The sequence below is a fragment of the Panthera onca genome, chromosome X, assembly GCF_046562875.1.
Source record: "Panthera onca isolate mPanOnc1 chromosome X, mPanOnc1 haplotype 2, whole genome shotgun sequence".
Taxonomy (NCBI): domain Eukaryota; kingdom Metazoa; phylum Chordata; class Mammalia; order Carnivora; family Felidae; genus Panthera; species Panthera onca.
Window position 1 is genome coordinate 34,170,933 of NC_138357.1, and position 17,521 is coordinate 34,188,453.

The 17,521-nt window shown below is 43.8% G+C and overlaps 1 long non-coding RNA gene across 1 annotated transcript in view; it reads left to right on the forward strand.

Annotated features, from left to right (window-relative positions):
- Nucleotides 1-7,998: 7,998 nt before the first annotated feature.
- The window catches only part of LOC145714651 (uncharacterized), a 147,245-nt gene continuing 137,722 nt past the window's right edge, over nucleotides 7,999-17,521 (forward strand). The window contains exon 1 of the long non-coding RNA XR_014136919.1: nucleotides 7,999-8,201. This is a non-coding gene — a long non-coding RNA (uncharacterized LOC145714651). The remainder of the gene's footprint in view (nucleotides 8,202-17,521) is intronic.

Consider the following 17,521-nt stretch of genomic DNA (forward strand, 5'->3'; position numbering starts at 1 on the left):
ACGCGGGGCTCAAACTCACGGACCGTGAGATTGTGACCTGGCTGAAGTCGGACGCTTCACCGACTGAGCTACCCAGGCACCCCATTGTCTGGAATTGCCTTTAGCTTAGTGGAAGAATAAGCACTTTCACGGTTAATCATTCATTCTCAGAGTATATATGACCTTTAGAAATTATAAAAGGCATTCAGATCCAAGTCTGAAGAAAGAGTGTGCAAGCAACACGGAGAATAATAATGGTTAGGGTTAAACCTAAAATACTACTTAATAATTGTTGTATCTATTCATATCTGAGTCCTAGAAAATGTCTCACACTGGCTAATCCAAATCTTCTCTAGTATCTTTCAATTTCAATTCCTCCTCAAAGACTTTGATCAATCAATGATCTGATACTGTATTTTTTTAAAGTAATCTCTACACCCAATGTGGGGCTTGAACTTGCGATCCTGAGACCAAGAGTCGTATGCTCCACCAACTGACCCAGCCAGGCAGCCTTGATCTGATATTCTGGTTCACTGAAAGATGTGAGCTTGTTTGTTTGACTTTACTATGATCCATGTTAAGATTTCTCTGAATCCAGGGGCGCCTGGATGGCTCAGTGGGAAAAGCATGTGACTCTTGATCTCGGGGTCGGGAGTTGAAGCCCCACGTTGGGTGTTGAGATTACTGAAAAAAAAATAAACTTTAAGATTTCTATGAATCTGGGGCACCTGGGTGGCTCAGTTGGTAGAGCATTGGCCTCTTGATCTCAGGTCTCGATCTCAGGGTTGTGAGTTTGAGCCCTGTGTTGGGCGTGGAAACTACTTAAAAAAAAAAAAAAAAAAGAAGAAAAGAAAAAGATTTCTCTTAATCCACACTCCCTTCCCTCTCCTAAATCAGCTTCTCCTTCTGTGTTTATGAGCATGTGCCTACACAAGATAATGTCTACAATTTCCTTCTGTAAATAGCTCATTGCTACATTTCAGAGTCATGTAATCTCTCTGCTTGTAATTTTTAAAATTTTTTTATTGTTTATTTTTGAGAGCAAGAGAGACAGAGCACCAGTGTGGGTGGGGGGAGCAGAGAGAGAGAGAGAGAGAGAGAGAGAGAGAGAGAGAGAGAGAATACGAAGCAGCTCTAAGCTCTGAGCTGTCAGCACAGAGCCTGACGTGGGGCTTGAACTTATGAACTGTGAGATCATGACCTGAACCAAGGTCAGATGCTTAACCGGCTGAGCCACCCAGCAAACCCCTCTCTGCTTGTAATTTAAAATTAAACACACAGGGGTGCCTGGGTGGCTCAATTGGTTAAGCATCTGATTTTGGCTCAGGTCATGATCTCATAGTTCATGAGTTCAAGCTCCATGTCTGGCTCTGTTCTGATAGCCCGGAGCCTGCTTCAGATTCTTTGTCTCCCACTCTCTCTGCCCCTCCACTGCTCACACTTTCTGTCTCTCTCTCAAAAATAAGTAAATAAACATAAAACAAATTTTTTTAGGGGCACCTGGTAGCTCGGTCGGTTAAGCATCCAGCTTCGGCTCAGGTCATGATCTCATGGTTCATAGATTTGAGCCCCGTGTCAGGCTCTGTGCTGACAGCTCAGAGCCGAGAGCCTGCTTCTGATTCTGTCTCCCTCTCTTTCTGCCCCTCCCCTGCTTGTGTTCTGTCTCTTTCTGTCTCTCAAAAATAAAGATGTCAAAAAAATTTCTAATTAAATAAATAAATTTAATTAAATTAACCACACATAGAATTCAAAATCACACAAGTCTAAAGTATGTGAGTGGAAAGATGCCTTCTTAGAAGGCCACTAATCTTAGCTTCCACTTTTTTCTTTTTCTTTTTTTAAATGTTCATTTATTTTTGTGAGAGAGAGTTAGGGGCAGAGTGAGAGGGAGACAGAGGGTCCAAAGCAGGCTCCGCAGTGACAGCAGAGAGCCCAATGCAGGGCTCGAACTCATGAACCATGAGATCATGACCTGAGCCAAGGTTGGACGATTAACCAACTGAGGCACGCAGGTGCCCCTTATCATCCACTTGTAACAGTGAAGAAGCCAAGACCCAAGAGTGCAACTTACTCAGAGCCACAGCCAATTGGTAGCAAAGCTGAGATCAGATCTTACAGCTTATCATCTACGACTGAGTGCAGGGATGTTAGAAAGTACCAGATAGGTTAATATTTCTAATCCCCCAGGCAGAACTCTCATGATCATCATAATAAATCATTAGAGTGACTGAGCATGCGTAGACACGGTGCTCACCAGATATTAACACAGGAAGTTCAGTGAGGCGCCTACTTTGAAAAAGGAGCCTAGGGGCACCTGGTTGGCTCAGTCGGTTGAGTTTGATTTGAGGTTGAGTGTCCAAGTTTGGCTCAGGTCATGATCTCCCAGTTTGTGACAGCGCAGAGCCCACTTTGGATTCTCTGTTCCTCTCTCTCTCTCTCTCTCTCTCTCTCCCTGCCCCTCCCCCACTTGCACTTTCGCTCTCAAAAATAAACATTAAAAAAAAAGAAAAGAAAAAGGAGCTTAGGTACGGAAGGGGGTAACACAGAATCAAAGTACAAAATACAACGCAGAGTTAACTCATATACCTATCAGAAGTGTGAAATCAGAGTCCGTTCTTCGTCTATGCTTGAACTCTGGGTCCACACCATCGCACGTGTAGCACACACTGTAGATCACACTCTTCAATTTTCTTATAAAACTGGGACCGGGGTGGGGAGGGCACCTGGGTGGCTCAGTCGGTTGAGCATCCCACTCTTGATTTCGGCTCAGGTCACGATCTCATGGTTTGTGGGTTTGAGCCCCACATCCAGCTTTGTGCTGACAGCGCAGAGCCTGCACGGGATTCTCTCTCCCTCACTCTCTCTCTCTGCCCCTCCCCCCACTCCCAAATAAACTTAAAAACAAAAACGAAAACAAAAACAAAACCTGTGACCTGAAAAGGAAAGAAAGTATTTTTGAGTACCCTCGCCACAGATACAAATCAACTTTTCTAAGATTCCACATGAAAAAATCTATAGCTTCACCCTATAATTTGCTGGGATTCAGTGGCCAAAGATATGGATCAGCCTTTCTGCTTAGTTAAGCTACTGTCCTTAAGGTTAATAAAATCAATATCCTGTTAGCCCTACATGCACAGGTTTAGAAATGTTCCCCACTGGCGAGGGATGAATATCCTGGCACGAGGCAGCAAGGGACAGTTTGGATTTTGTACAGTGGTATCACTCAAGTAGCTGTGAACAGCTTGTACAACTGTACTGAGCCACTCAAGGTGCTAAGCAAGGAAGAACGTATACACGTGTTCAAAAAAGATCTAACTTGGGGCGCCTGGATGGCGCAGTCGGTTAAGCGTCCGACTTCAGCCAGGTCACGATCTCGCGGTCCGTGAGTTCAAGCCCCGCGTCAGGCTCTGGGCTGATGGCTCGGAGCCTGGAGCCTGTTTCCGATTCTGTGTCTCCCTCTCTCTCTGCCCCTCCCCCGTTCATGCTCTGTCTCTCTCTGTCCCAAAAATAAAAAAAAAAAAAAAAAAAAAAAACGTTGAAAAAAAAGATCTAACTTATAGAAGCATACATGCTTAGTAGGCAATGGCTAGAGCCTCAATTGATTCAAAGTGGCAAAGGTCTTGAACCGTGTCTTTAATTACGTAAACCATCATGGTAAGCCTGGCCCTAAACCTGACCAATTTGCATACTGCCGAAATACAACAAAATACAACAGCAACTGTTGCATCGAAATGGGAGGGAAAATGACACTCGGTCAGTGGCTGGACGATTTTACAGAGTAACAGCACAAGAGGTACAGGATATTCCCTCTCTTTGCAACTTTCCTCCCCAGATCTCCATAGGATCTCTTCCTTCAGGATTTTTGTCACCTTCTCAGTAAGGCCTTTGCTGCACAACCTATCGAAGGTGCAAATCCCCACATCCTTCCCATGGCCTACTCCCCTTCCCTACCCCAGTGTGTTGCAAAGAACAGATCATTATCCCTCATATATATATGTGTCTCCTTGATCTTCCCCACTAGAAATGTGAGCCCCGTGTGAACTGGGACCTTTTTCTTTGTCACTTTCATGGTTGTATTTCAAGCATTAAGAACAGCGTCTGGCACATAGTAGGTGCTCAGCAAAAAACCAAAGTCACTTTTGGCCTAACGTTCATGCTGTTCCAAAGGTGATCCTATTAAATGTACGGTGAGCAGTTTTCAGGATTTTCTTCCACATATTTACATTCTCATATAAGAGACTATTAAAAAATAGATACCATTCACTTCAATTAAGCTTTGAATATTTCTATAATAAACAAAAATCACTTGTTTCCACTTCTACCTAGAGATACAATTACAGCTTTGTAAACATAACCAAGATTAACTCTTTAAGTTTGGTATTTTCACCCATATTTCTCAATACCGTGCTCAAACTATGATTTTGTTTCTGTTTACTCTTTATCATGGGTGATTTCAAATAAAGCAGATGCAACAATATGTCAGAAATCCTATGCATCTGCCAAACAGCTTCAACAACAATCAACATGAGCAATATTCAACACTGTGCCAGTTGTGGGTTTTGTTTGGGTTTTTTTGCTAATTTTTTTTTGGTTGAGCATTTCAAAACATATTGCAGATATATGGTTTTGCACATAAATCTTAAGCTATACAATCCATATACTCTACTATAACAAACGCTCTAACAGATAAGGGCTTTAAAAAACCCAAATATTATCATTGCCTCTAAGAAATTATAATTATAGCTGTCCTTGCACAAAACAGGTTTGAACTGCACGGGTCCACTTATACACAGATTTATTTTTTTTACATAGTACAGTACTATAAATGTATTTTCCTTTCCTTATGATTTTCTTTAACTTACTTTATTGTAAGAATATACCATATAACATATATAACATACAAAACACATATTTATGTTACTGGTAAGGCTTTTGGTCAACAGTAGGCTATTAGTAGTTAAGTTTGGGGGGGACTCAAAAGTTATACTTGGATTTTTGACTGCACAAGGAGGTCAGTACCCCAACTCCCCTCATTGTTGAAGGGGTCAACTGTATTCCTTAATGCCACGTGAAAATATCCATGTCCAATATGCCTGCTTGACCTAAATATGTCTCTCAAATTTGATTTGTTCTTATTAGGATCCAAACAAGGATCATCCATAGAATTGGCCAAATTATGACTTAATCCTCTTTTCGTCTATAACATCCCTTTAACCCTTTTTCTTTGCCATTTCTTTGATGAAAATACTGGATTATTTGTCTCATAGAATTACTCACATTCTGATTTCTCTGTAGACATCTTTGTCCTGAACATATTCCATTACAAACAAAATATCTTGTCATGTGACTTGGTTAGATTCAGGTTAAATTACTTTAGCAAGAATGTTTTATAATTAATGCTTTGTACTCCTATTACATCACATCAGAACACATGTTGTGATTCACACACTGATGATATGAATATGAATCAGTGGGTCATAGTATTTTTACTTTGATTCACCCACACATTGTTCTTTTACTTAAATTTTATTAAATTTATGTGTGGGTTTGCTTTTTATTATTGATATGAAATTCATGCTGTATATAATTTATAATTTTAAAATGTACAAGTCACTTTTTTTATGTTCCCCAATTTGTGCACCCATCACAATCAAGTTTAGAATATTTTCATCATCCCAAAAAGCAAGTCCATACCCATTAGCAGTCATTCCCCATTCCCCCTGACAACTTCTAATCCACTTTCTTTCCCTATGGATTTGCCTATTCCGGACATTTCTTGTGAATAGGATCATGAAATACATATTCTTTTGTGCTGGCTTCTTAAAAGTACTATATTTTCGGGGTGCCTGGGTGGCTCAGTCAGTTAAGTGTCCGACTTCGGCTCAGGTCATGATCTCACGGCTCGTGAGTTCCAGCCCCGCGTCAGGCCCTGTGCTGACAGCTCAGAGCCTGGAGCCTGCTTCGGATTCTGTGTGTGTGTCTCTCTCTGCCCCTCCCCCACTTGCACTCTGTCTCTGTCTCTCCAAAATAAATAAACGTTAATTAAAAAATACTATATTTTAAAGGTTAATTCATGTCGTAATGTGTATCCATGTTATGACTAAATAAAATTCCATGATATGGATACAACACATTTTGTTTAAATGTTCATCAGTTGATGGACATTCGGGTTGTTTCCCCCCTTTAGCTTTATGAATAACGCTGCTGTGAACATTCATGTACGAGTTTTTGTTTGAATGTTTTCAGTTCTCTGTTATATATACCCAGGAATGGAATTGCTGACCACGTGGTCACTCTGTTTAACTTTTGGTGGAATTGCCAAATGGCTTTCCCAGGTGTCCACATGATCTTACATTCCCACTAGTAATGTATATGAAATTAAATTCTTGACAACCTCGCCACAATTGCTATTTTCCATTTTATTTTTAATTTAGTCATCTTGGTAAGTAGGAAGTGGTATCTCCATGTGGTTTTAATTTTTACTTCCCTAATGATGGATGATGTCGAATATCTTTTCTTGTGATCATTGGCCATTAGCATGGGAGGGACCAATGGATTTGCAGCATGTGTGTGAATACTTCCTGTGCAACCTTGGTTCACAGTGGCAAAGCCAGTGAGTCTGTTCGTACCTCAGTTTCCTGGCACAATGAGTAGTTAGTGAACTGGTCTCTGCCAGGAGAATGGGAATAGAAAAAGGCTTTGGCTTGGATCTCTGCATGAGGAAATGACCCCCACTCCCTAACGTGAAGGACAAGAAACACAGGGAGGAATCGAGAGGCTCAGCTGAGACCCAGAGCCCAGGCGCTGGTCAGGTAATCCCACCAGGGGAGGAGGTGGAAACGCTTTCATTTACCACTCTGCCAGGTGGGGAGAGGGAGGCAGGGAATGAACCCCTCCCTTCACCCCTGGGAGTGGAAGGCAGCTGGGTTTTGTGAGATTTCTGGTGTTGACCTGAAATGCAAAAAGGCCACCGCCTGGCCAGGACAAAGACTCTCAGGGTCTTCTTTGTCCTCCTTCCTTCCGCCCTAGAAATTCCCACCCACTTCTGCCCAAACAACCTAGGGAATGGGTGAGAAAAAGGGGCTGTGAGTCCCAGCTTGAACCAGGCTGGGAGCAGCCGGACAGCAGGTGGTCTTGAGGGTGGTGGGCAGGTGTGGGCGGGGGTGACTTCAATTCTCTCTTGAAACAGGTCTGTATTCCCGTATTTGTGAAGATTTTCTTCTTTAAAAATAAGAAAGGATTGCGTTTGTCAATGGAGAGAAAAAGTACACAAACATATCTTCACAGATATAGATTACAACCTGCTGGGAGGATACACGCACCAAATTAACACCCCTCATCTCTGGCTGCATCACCTATAGGTTCCTTTTCTTCTATATGTGTCTCCATTATGCGAACATTATTTTGCAAGAGGAAGGTTTTCCTCTTTCAATAGTAGGAAATAAATCAAGACACTGATCAGACAGGAGAAGCGTTCCAGTCGCTGTGATTCTTTCGGACCCGGCACATCACTAGGCGGTGTGGACACCACCTGCAGCAGCCCCGGAAAGGCCACACAGGGACGCTGGCTCCCTAGCAGGTCCTGGGCAAAGAGCGGGAGGTGATGGGGCGCAAAGAGCGCCTGCTCTTCCGATCCCGACTCTCACCCGGGGAGGGAGCAATTAAAGTTTCCATTACCTCAGGCGTATGAATGATGCAAACGTGTAACCTCGTCTGAAAGTGTACGTATTGAAACTTCTTTCCCCCTAAATAGTTCTGCTACTGCGGAACGGAACATTTTCGGTTTTATTGTTTGAGCACCTTCACCACGTGCCCTCTTGCCGGCGGCGGACAAATTGATTTTCCCGAGCAAACCGACCGCTTTACGCTCTCATCTTCCCACGCCCACCTCTTCCCGCCCCTTCTAGCACCTGGGAATGTCCCACCCCTCCCTTGGGCGGGGCCGACACCGAGGAACCCGGATTCTCAGCCCCCGCCCCCGCCCCCGCCCCCGCCCCCGCCCCCGCCCCCGCCCCCGCCCCCGCCGCGACCCCGTACCTCCAGCCTGCGCACGCTCCGGGGAATAGGAGGAGACGCCGACGTTGCGAGGGGTGGCCTACCCACGGCCTCGAGGGCGCAGCTTTACGGCAGGGATGGGCCGGGGGGCGCAGTCGTTATCGTGCGGCCCCGCGCGAGGACCGGAGCCGACTTTGTTTTTCCCGCCGGCGCGCGGCCTCCGCCAGGTGGGTCCCTCGGCTTTCGTCCCTTTGCCGTTCCTTTCCCTTCTCGGGCGCGAGGGGACCGGGGGGGCGGGGGGGCGGGGGGCCGGGCTTGAGCGGCCCTTCCGGGCCCGAGGACCTTCCCTGTCCTGCAGAATGTGGACAGCCTGTCCCCGGCGTGCGACGTAGGCCAGCGGTGGCTGCTGCCCGGCCGGCTTGGAGGGACAGGAGGGGACTGGCCGAGGCGGGGCGAGCGCGGGCTCCGGGATTGTACCGCCGTCTAAGTTCTGTGCTCAGGCGCGTGTAGGGGGAGCCTCCAGGGAGCGCCTTCTCGGGCCTCCCTGGTCGGTGGGCCTGGGAGCGTTTCCCTGTGGCTGCGGGGTGGGGGTGGGGAGGGCGCGGATCCTTGTCCCCAATCCCCACTCTGGCCCCTCGCCTTCTTCCCCACTTACGTGGCCGCAGGAGGTTCTGCCCGGTTGGTTTGGATGGAGGGCTCCTCGGAATGTATCGCCAGAAAAGTGACATTTCGTGTAACTGAGGGAAGAATAGGTGTCCTTGGCCCGTGTTGGGCTCGATTCTCTACTCATTTCGGACAAAGTTTCTTGAAAATCTTGTAAGAAACCCAGTGCCAATGACTGGCTTAAGGAAACTGTTCTGACCTATAAATTGCTTATTTAAGTGAAACTAGGGGATTCACAGAATAGGTTGCAGATAATATGTCATCCACATTATTTTAAATGGACTAAGGGGATTTGGGAGACCAGGGTTAATTTTCACAAGTCGTTGGTGCTCCTCGCGATTTGAAACTTAGCCGGGGACTAAATTTGAAGAGATGAAATGACCTGAGTGAAGGAATCCAGCCTCTTGTCTTCCTGTGTGTTTAAAACTTTTAAGAGCTTTGAGGGGGCACCTGGGTGGCTCAGTTGGTTGAGCGTCTGACTTCGGCTCAGGTCACGATCTTGCAGTCTGTGAGTTCGAGCCCCACGTCAGGCTCTGTGCTGACAGCTCAGAGCCTGGAGCCTGCTTCGGATTCTGTGTCTCCCTCTCTCTGCCCCTTTCCCACTCATGCTCTGTCTCACTCTCTCTCAAAAATAAATAAACATTAAAAAAACAAATTTAAAAAAAAAGAAAAAAAAAACAAAACAAAACAAAAAAAAAAAAAACTTTTAAGAGCTTTGTAGGGGCGCCTGGATGGCTCAGTCGGTTAAGCCTCGGACTTCAGCTCAGGCGATGATCTCACGGTTTGTGAGTTCGAGCGCCTTGTCCGGCTCCGTGCTGACAGCTCTGAGCCTGGAGCCTGCTTCGGATTCTGTGTGTCCCCCTCTCTCTCTGCCCTTCCCCGGCCCGTGTTCTGTCTCTCTCTTAAAAATAAATAAACATTAAAAAAATTAAAAACTTTTAAGAGCTTGGTATTTGTGCACTGGCCTTATTACTGTGTTTCACTCATTTAAAGAAGGGTGCCTACTCTCCACAAATCCGTTCTGTCCATGTTTGATTATTTATGACAAATGTACACCTTGTTCAGTCCCTGGCGACATCCGAAAAGAAAATGTAGGTTCTATAATTGTAGTCATGGAAACGAACAAAGGACAAAAGTTTGCTTTACCTGCATGCAAACGTGCATGTTTGTCGCAGACCTATCCAGATACACATGTCCTGCTGGCCATTCATGAATGAAAAAAATGCAGGTGGAAGGGCCAGGCTATTGTGTTTACTGTGAAGGAGTGGGATTTTTGAAGAGGCTCTTTCAGACCAATTTTAACCATATCTCAGTTCTTAAAACTTTTTAAAGACCAAACTGGAATTTAAGTTAGGATTTTCAGTGAACAGTTTTTTGAAAAAGTTGATGGGTTATCAAACAGCACAGATGTTAGTAATGGATTTTTGACCTAAAATAATTCTATTTCCACATATACTTTTAACCAAACCCCCGAATTTTGGGGGGCTTTCCCCAAGTGATGGGATTACTGGTGCTTTATGTTTTCATCTTTTTACAGTTTTCTGTGAATACGAGGATCTGAAAGGAGGGTGATTACTAATGAAAGAAACAAGCTTTTTAAAGAAGTAGTTTCAGGTGATCAAAGATAATGAAGGCTAGTGGCAATACAGGTTTCCCCTGTTGTCAGAAATTAGAGAACATTCCTCTGAAACCTAAGCTGAAATGGCATAAAGCTAAGAGTATAGTGCACTTACTGAACATTCGTGTTAGGCCACTTTGCTTTTAAGAAAGACTGGTAGTGGGGCGCCCCGAGTGGCTCAGTTGGTTAAGCCACCGACTTTGGCTCGGGTCATGATCTCGCAGTTTGTGAGTTCGAGCCCCGCGTTGGGCTCTGGGCTGAGAGCTCAGAGCCTGGAGCTTACTTCGGATTCTGTGTTTCCCCCTCTCTCTACCCCTCCCCTGCTCACACTCTGTGTCTATCTCTCAATAATAAATAAACGTTAAAAAAAAAAAAGACCGGTAGTGGTACCTGTTTTTGCTAACTGAAGGACATCCGAGGATTTTTGCTTTCACAAAAACCATTACCATGCTAGTGTTGGTCTTTTATAAAAGTGAAGTAGTGGAACTCAAACTTTTGGGAAGCAGGGGATACCCCAATACAAAAATATGTATGAAGCGAACCAACTTGATATAGATGGAAAAAAAGTCCAGAAGGAAAGAAAGCACTAGATATTTCCAGATGACCGCGTTACTGGTGTGCTTGTGTTTCTTGTTACTGATACCGAGGCAGACATTTGGTCTTATTTCCAAAATTTAACAGCTCACAGAAGTTCTGCGATGATCTGATGGCATGAGATGGCAATTGAAATGTGAGCGTTAGGGATTTTCACTAGTACCCTGTTTACAGTATGATTATTCCCATCTGAAGTCTTCAAAGAGATTGGCTCCGTTCTTTGTGTAAAAACATCTACCTGTGAAATGGCACTTGACTGTCTGCATGGGCGGGACAAATCCTTGCAAGAAAATAGCAATGAAACCACTTCAGATGAGCCAGGTTCAACACAGGGCAAGAAATGGTCCATACATAAAGAGTTAGTACGATAAACTGGTAATACGGGTCCCTCAGAGGGGCAGGTCACGATTAGAAACCCTTGATGTGTAAGGAATTGTATAACAGTGCAATTTTTGTTTAGATTTTCCTTATTAGTTGGTGGGAAACCTTTTTGTATATTTAGGGTACTTTTGTGTTTCTCTGTGGACTGTTGATATCTTTTACTGTTGGGTGTTACTCAAATGATTTTCTTTGTTAATGTTTATTTTTGAGAGAGAGGGAGAGCATGAGCAAGGGAGGGGCAGAGAGATGGAGAGAGAGAGAGAGAATCCCAAGCAGGCCCCGCGCCATCACTGCAGAGCCAGATGTGGGGCTCGCACCCATGGACTGTGAGATCACAACCTGAGCTGAAATGAAGAATCAGGCGCTTAACCGACTGAGCCATCCAGGCACCCCTTAAATAATTCCTAAAGCTTCTCCTGTATTTGAGTAAGACTAGTGTGAGTTGAAAATATTTTTTCCTATTTATCATTGCTTTTCTGACTTTGCTTGCAAGAGTTTTTTTTTTTTTTTAAATATGGTGAATTTTACATGTTCATATATATCCATGTTTTCTTTGATGGATTTTGAATCAAAGGTAGAAAGGCGTTCCCTGCTGCAGGGTTATTAAGGAATCAGCCCGTGCTTTTAGGGGTTTTATGATTCTGTTCACTGAATATTTAATTCTTGGATCTATATAGAGTTTATCCTGGCTTCTTGTGTGAAATGTGGAACCAAGAACCTGGGTACCCCTTTGTCCCAAATCTGTCCTTTTTTTGTTAATGTTTGTTTATTTTTGAGAGAGAGAAGGTGAGTGTGCATGGGGGAGGAGAGTGGGGGGGGACAGACAATCCTAAGCTGGCTCTGTGCTGTCAGCTGGCTCTGTGCTCGATGCGGGGGCTCAAACTCACAGACCATGAGATCGTGACCTGAACCTAAGTTGGATGCTTAACCAACTGAGCCACCCAGGCGACCCCCAAATCTGTCTTTACGTCCACAGATTTGGGAGCCTACCTTTTATATACTAAACTCTTGTATGTCCTTGGGTCTGTTCTCCTTTTTTTAATTGAAGTGTTATTGACATACAGTATTAAGTTAGTTTCAGGTGGGGGGCACCTGGCTGGCTCAGTTGGAACAGCATGTGAATCCTTTTTACAATTTTTTTTACGTTGATTTATTTATCTTGAGAGCAAGAGAGAAAGTGAGAGTGCTCGTGCAATGGGGGAGGGGTAGAGTGGAGAGAGAGAATCCCAAGCAGGCTCCATGCTCTGAGCGTAGAGCCAGATGTGGGGCTCAAACTCATGAACCATGAGATCATGACTTGAGCCGAAATCAAGAGTCTGACGCTTAACCAACTGAGCCACCCAGGCACCCCATGCATGTGACTCTTGACCTCAGGGTTGTGAGTTTGACCTCCACGTTGGGTGTAGAGATTACTGAAAATAAACTAACTTAAATTAGTTGCAAGTGTGCAGCATAGTGATTCAATTATATACATTATGAGATGCTCACCATAATAAGCATAGTTACCTTCTGTCACCATACAAAGTTACTACAATATTACTGACTACGTACCCTATACTTTACTTTTCATCCCCATGACTTATTTATCTTATAACTGTAAGCTTGTACTTGTTAATGCCCTTCACCTATTTCACCCACCGCCCCACCCCTCCTTCCGCTCTGGCAACCACCCATTTGTTATCTGTATTTGTGAAAATGCTGTTGTTTTTTGTTTTGTTTTTTAGATTCCACATGTTAGTGAAATCACGTGGTATTTGTCTTTCTCTGACTTACCTGACTTAGCTAATACCCTCTAAGCCCATCCATGTTGTTGTGAATGGCAAGATTTCATTCTTTTTTATGGCTGAGTAATATTCCAGTGTGTGTGTGTGTGTGTGTGTGTGTGTGTGTGTGTGTGTGTGTGTATACACACCACATTTTTATCCATTGATCTATCAGTACACACTTGGGTTGCTTCCATATCTTGGATATTGTAAATACTGCAGTAAACATAGGGGTGCATATGTCTTTCTGAATTAGTGTTTTTGTTTTCTTCAGGTAAATACCCAGTAGTAGAACTATTGGATCTTATGGTATTTACATTTTTAATTTTTTTGAGAAACCTCCATGTTGTTTTCCAGAGTGGCTGTACCAGTTTGCATTCCCATCAGTAGTGCATGAGGGTTCCCCTTTTTCCGCATCCTTGCCAACACTTGTTATTTCTTACCTTTTTGATACTAGACATTTTGACTGGTGTGAGGTGATATTGTAGTTTTGATTTGCATTTCCTTGATGTTAGGAAATATCAAGCATCTTTGTCATATGTCTCTTGGCCATCTGTATGTCTTTGGAAAAATATCTTTGGGTCCTCTGGCCATTTTTTTAATAGGATTTTTTTGTTGTTGTTACTGAGTTGTATGAGTTCTTTATATATTTTGGGTTATTAACCCATTATTGGATATATGATTAGCACGTATCTTCTCCCATTCAGTAAGTTGCTTTTTCATTTTGATGATGATCTCCTTTGCTGTGCAAAAGCTTTTTAGTTTGCCATAGCCCCAATTGTTTATTTTTGCTTTTGTTTCCCTTGCCTTGGGAGACAGATCCAGAAAAATACTGCCCAGGCTGATGTCTTAAGAGTTTACTGCCTATGTTTGGGGCGGAGGGGGTGGGTTAGGAGTTTTATGGTTTCAGTTCTTACATTTAGGTCTTGAACCATTTCGAGTTTATTTTTGTGTAGGATGTAAGAAAGTGGCCCATTTTGGGGTCTAGTCTTGGTCTTTGTGTTCTCCATATATGGCACATCTAGTCATCCCACCACGTGGCCATTCATTATCAAAACTGTCCTGATATTCCTGCCTATTTATTTTATTGTACCTTATGAAAAATGGAAAACAACAACAAAGCCTTCAAAAGCCTTTTGGATTGTTCTTGGGATTAGAATAGGTTGATTAATTTACTGATGATGAATTAACATATTCAAGAGGTTGAGTATTTTTTATGTTTATTTATTTTGAGAGAGAGAGAGAGAGAGAGAGAGAATCCCAAGCAGGCTCAGCACTGTCAGCGCAGAGCCTGACGTGGGGCTCCATATCACAAACCGTGAGATCAGGACCTGAGCAGAAGTCAAGAGTCGGACTCTTAACCAACTGAGCCACCCAGGCACCTCGAGGTTGAGTCTTATTATTCAAGAATATAATACATGTTTACTCTTGTTTAAGTGTGTTTTCCTGTCTTTCTTGACCCTTTAAAGTTTACCTCCTGTGAAGTGTTTCCTGTTTTTGTTCAATTATTCCTAGCCATATAATCTTTCATTATTGGTAATATAAATCCCTTTATTCTGTTTAGTAATGGGATATTTGTCCATGGAATTGGGCTGAAAAAAATATTGGTAGAGCCCTTGATTGTTAAGAATTTTGTTAACCCTCTAGGTGGCAGTGAAGGGTATAAATATTTTCCTTATTGGTTCTTATCAACCCTAGGAAAGGTGAAAAAGTTTTGAAGCATATGCCTCTGAGTGTTGGATCTTCTGGCACTGGGTGGGTAAAAGTTGGGTAAAAAATTACAAATCCATTTCTCTGAAATATTTTGTTTTCTCTCTTACGTTCAGTGTTGCAAACAGAATTTAAATGTTCCCACTGTTCCCATCTCATTGGAGGGTCCTGAAACCCTTGCATTTCTCCGTTAACACATTTGCTGAAATTCCAAAGATTTTGAAAGTTAGTTTTTGTGGGCAACAGATAATCCAGTGACTCCAGAAGATGATATAGATCTCAATTTGATGAATTTGGGAAGGGCATAGACACTCTCATGTACCGAACAAGATGGGCTAAGTTTAGAGTATTATAGAGCCTGTAAACCAGAATTTAAGAGGATCAAAATAAAACAAAACTCTAAATTCTGTATTGCCTTTTCTTTTCAAGGCTTTGTTAAACATGATATACAGCGACTCCCTTTAAACTATGGAATACAGAATGCTAGTCTTTTTCTTCTTTAGGGTCTTCTGTTCCTATTTGTGCTTTGATTGTACACAGGCCCTTATTTTGCTAACAAGAACTAAAGTAAGATATATTGTTGAAATGCTTGAAAATTGGAGAAGCTTGGCATGAAAGGGGGCTTTTCTAAGCCTGATTGAAATTCAAGCATCCACGAACATTTAGGCTGATGCGTTTAGGTACCCGCCTCTTGGAAAACCATTTGACAGTATTGATCCAAGAATTGAATGAAAGTACATGAGAATTTTTGATTCATTCTGTTGCTTCTCTGAAAATGCAGGATTATATTCACAAATGAGCAGAGGAGCGTATCCAAGAGGGTGTCTTTCACCCAGGATTTGTAGAAGTGAGAAGTAGAAAGGGACCAGAAGGACCCTCCAGAGGTGAATGGTGGGATGTCTTGTTACTCAGCCGTGGGAGGGAATATACACTGCCTGCCATAGAAAGAATGAGATGGTGGTCCTCGTGGGCCTGAATCCTTGGCAGAAGCGTGTCCTCTTTTGAGGGAAAAAGCAGAAAGGTTCCTTGAAGGATTGAAGTTTGATGAATCGCCTACAATATGAGACCAGAAAGAAATATCCAAGTGGATATGTGTATACCTCTATGTCATTGCAAACGCAGACTGAGGAAGAAACAGACATTTTAACCTTCCACCCAAACAGTTGTTTGCTGTGTGCATGGGACAATCTTTCAAAGATGGACAGGATAACATAAGATTGTGACTTGCCTTTCTTTGGGGGTCTTATGGCATGTGGTGGAGGCTCTTTAGAATTTTGCTTGATTTTCTCAGTTGATTTAAAGGCTTTTCTAACAGCTTTCAGTCACATCGGGCCTCTGGAGCAATACGTTAATGTGTAGACCAAGAGAAAAATTAAAAAAAAAAAAAACAAAAAACCAAAAGAAAACATGAATTGGTTGGATATTCCCAGCCAGAACAATGTGGGAGCAGCTGGGAAAATGGGGCATGGAGTCACCAGCAGAATGCATTTCCTTCTGATTATGCTGTCTTCAGATACCTTTACTTGGCCAGTGTGTTCCTTCAGAGATTATTCCACCCTGCGTCTGCCATAGTCATGGAGAGTGAATTCTAGAGGTGTGCCTGACGTAGGTAAAGTCTTCATCATGTAGCACGTGCCGATCGCTCAGAAACCTGACCAAAGGCTTGTGCCTTCATAGGAAATGCTCCAGAGTGAAATGCATGAACTCTCGCAAGTGTACAGAAATCATACTTGTTTTTCATTGAAAACTTTCCCGTGGGAAGCATTGAGACAATGAATATAGGCCAGATACAAGGACAGGTGTCTTTAGAATACCATGTAGTTCCATTTCTGACCAATGTATGAGTATAATAATCCATATCTGAAAACTGTGAACAGTCACGTAACATCAGCCAGCTTAACAGGATTATTGTATTGCGAGTTTACCTCACTTGACCTCTTGCTGGTACCTGTGGACCAACTGTCTTTGTATCAAGCCATAAGAAGCCTCATGGTCCGAATGTTTTCCGCGGGGGTGGCAAACGCAAAGTGTTAAAGAAATAGAGATACTTTCAGGTCCCCTGCTAGGGTGTCTAGGTGGGGAGTCATTGCTTTTGTGTCATGAAGGCAGGCTAAGAAGATTCTACAGAGACCAGGCCTTGCAGGATGGAGCGCCAGATTTTGAGGCATTTGCCCCTTTGCTCTCAAGTGGCCAAGATGGTGAACCACTTTGTGTTAGCCAAGCTGAACAGAGGCTGGCTTTTTTTCCTTAGGAAAGGGCGGAGGGAGAGGACTTGGGGTGGAAGGGCACTTTGGCATTTCTGGTGCAGTACTGCCACCAAGAGGAGATACTTTGCAAATCTCACCGACCAGACACCTTCACTTCCTGGGGAGGAGTGATGGGGGTGAAGTATGGGACAAGGATAGTGTCCCTAGGAGGTCAAGAGATCCACTAGGCATGGGAGTAAGTGTGACCCAAGACCGAATTGGGTCAGGGAAGCTCCAGAGACTGGCACTGTGATAAGGATCGTGGTCCGGGAGACTGCCAGGCACCCAAATGGCCGCCATGTCTGGGCAGGAGTGGAGGAGGCCCTCTCTGAAGGAGCCCCACCCAGGAGGCTTAGGCGTTCGGCCGTGTGCCCTTTCCCCTTGGAGCAAGAGCACATTTGGCCTGGATGGACCAGGGTCCTGAAAGCCTCTCTTGGCCAGAATAAAGCCCAGTCCAACGCCACTGCGGGCACTGGAGGACTGCTGCCATTGGCAGTCCTAGAGGCAGGACGGCAACGTTCCTCTGTCCGGCTCAGAGACGACATGTGGAGCCTGGCTACTCCGTGCCAAAG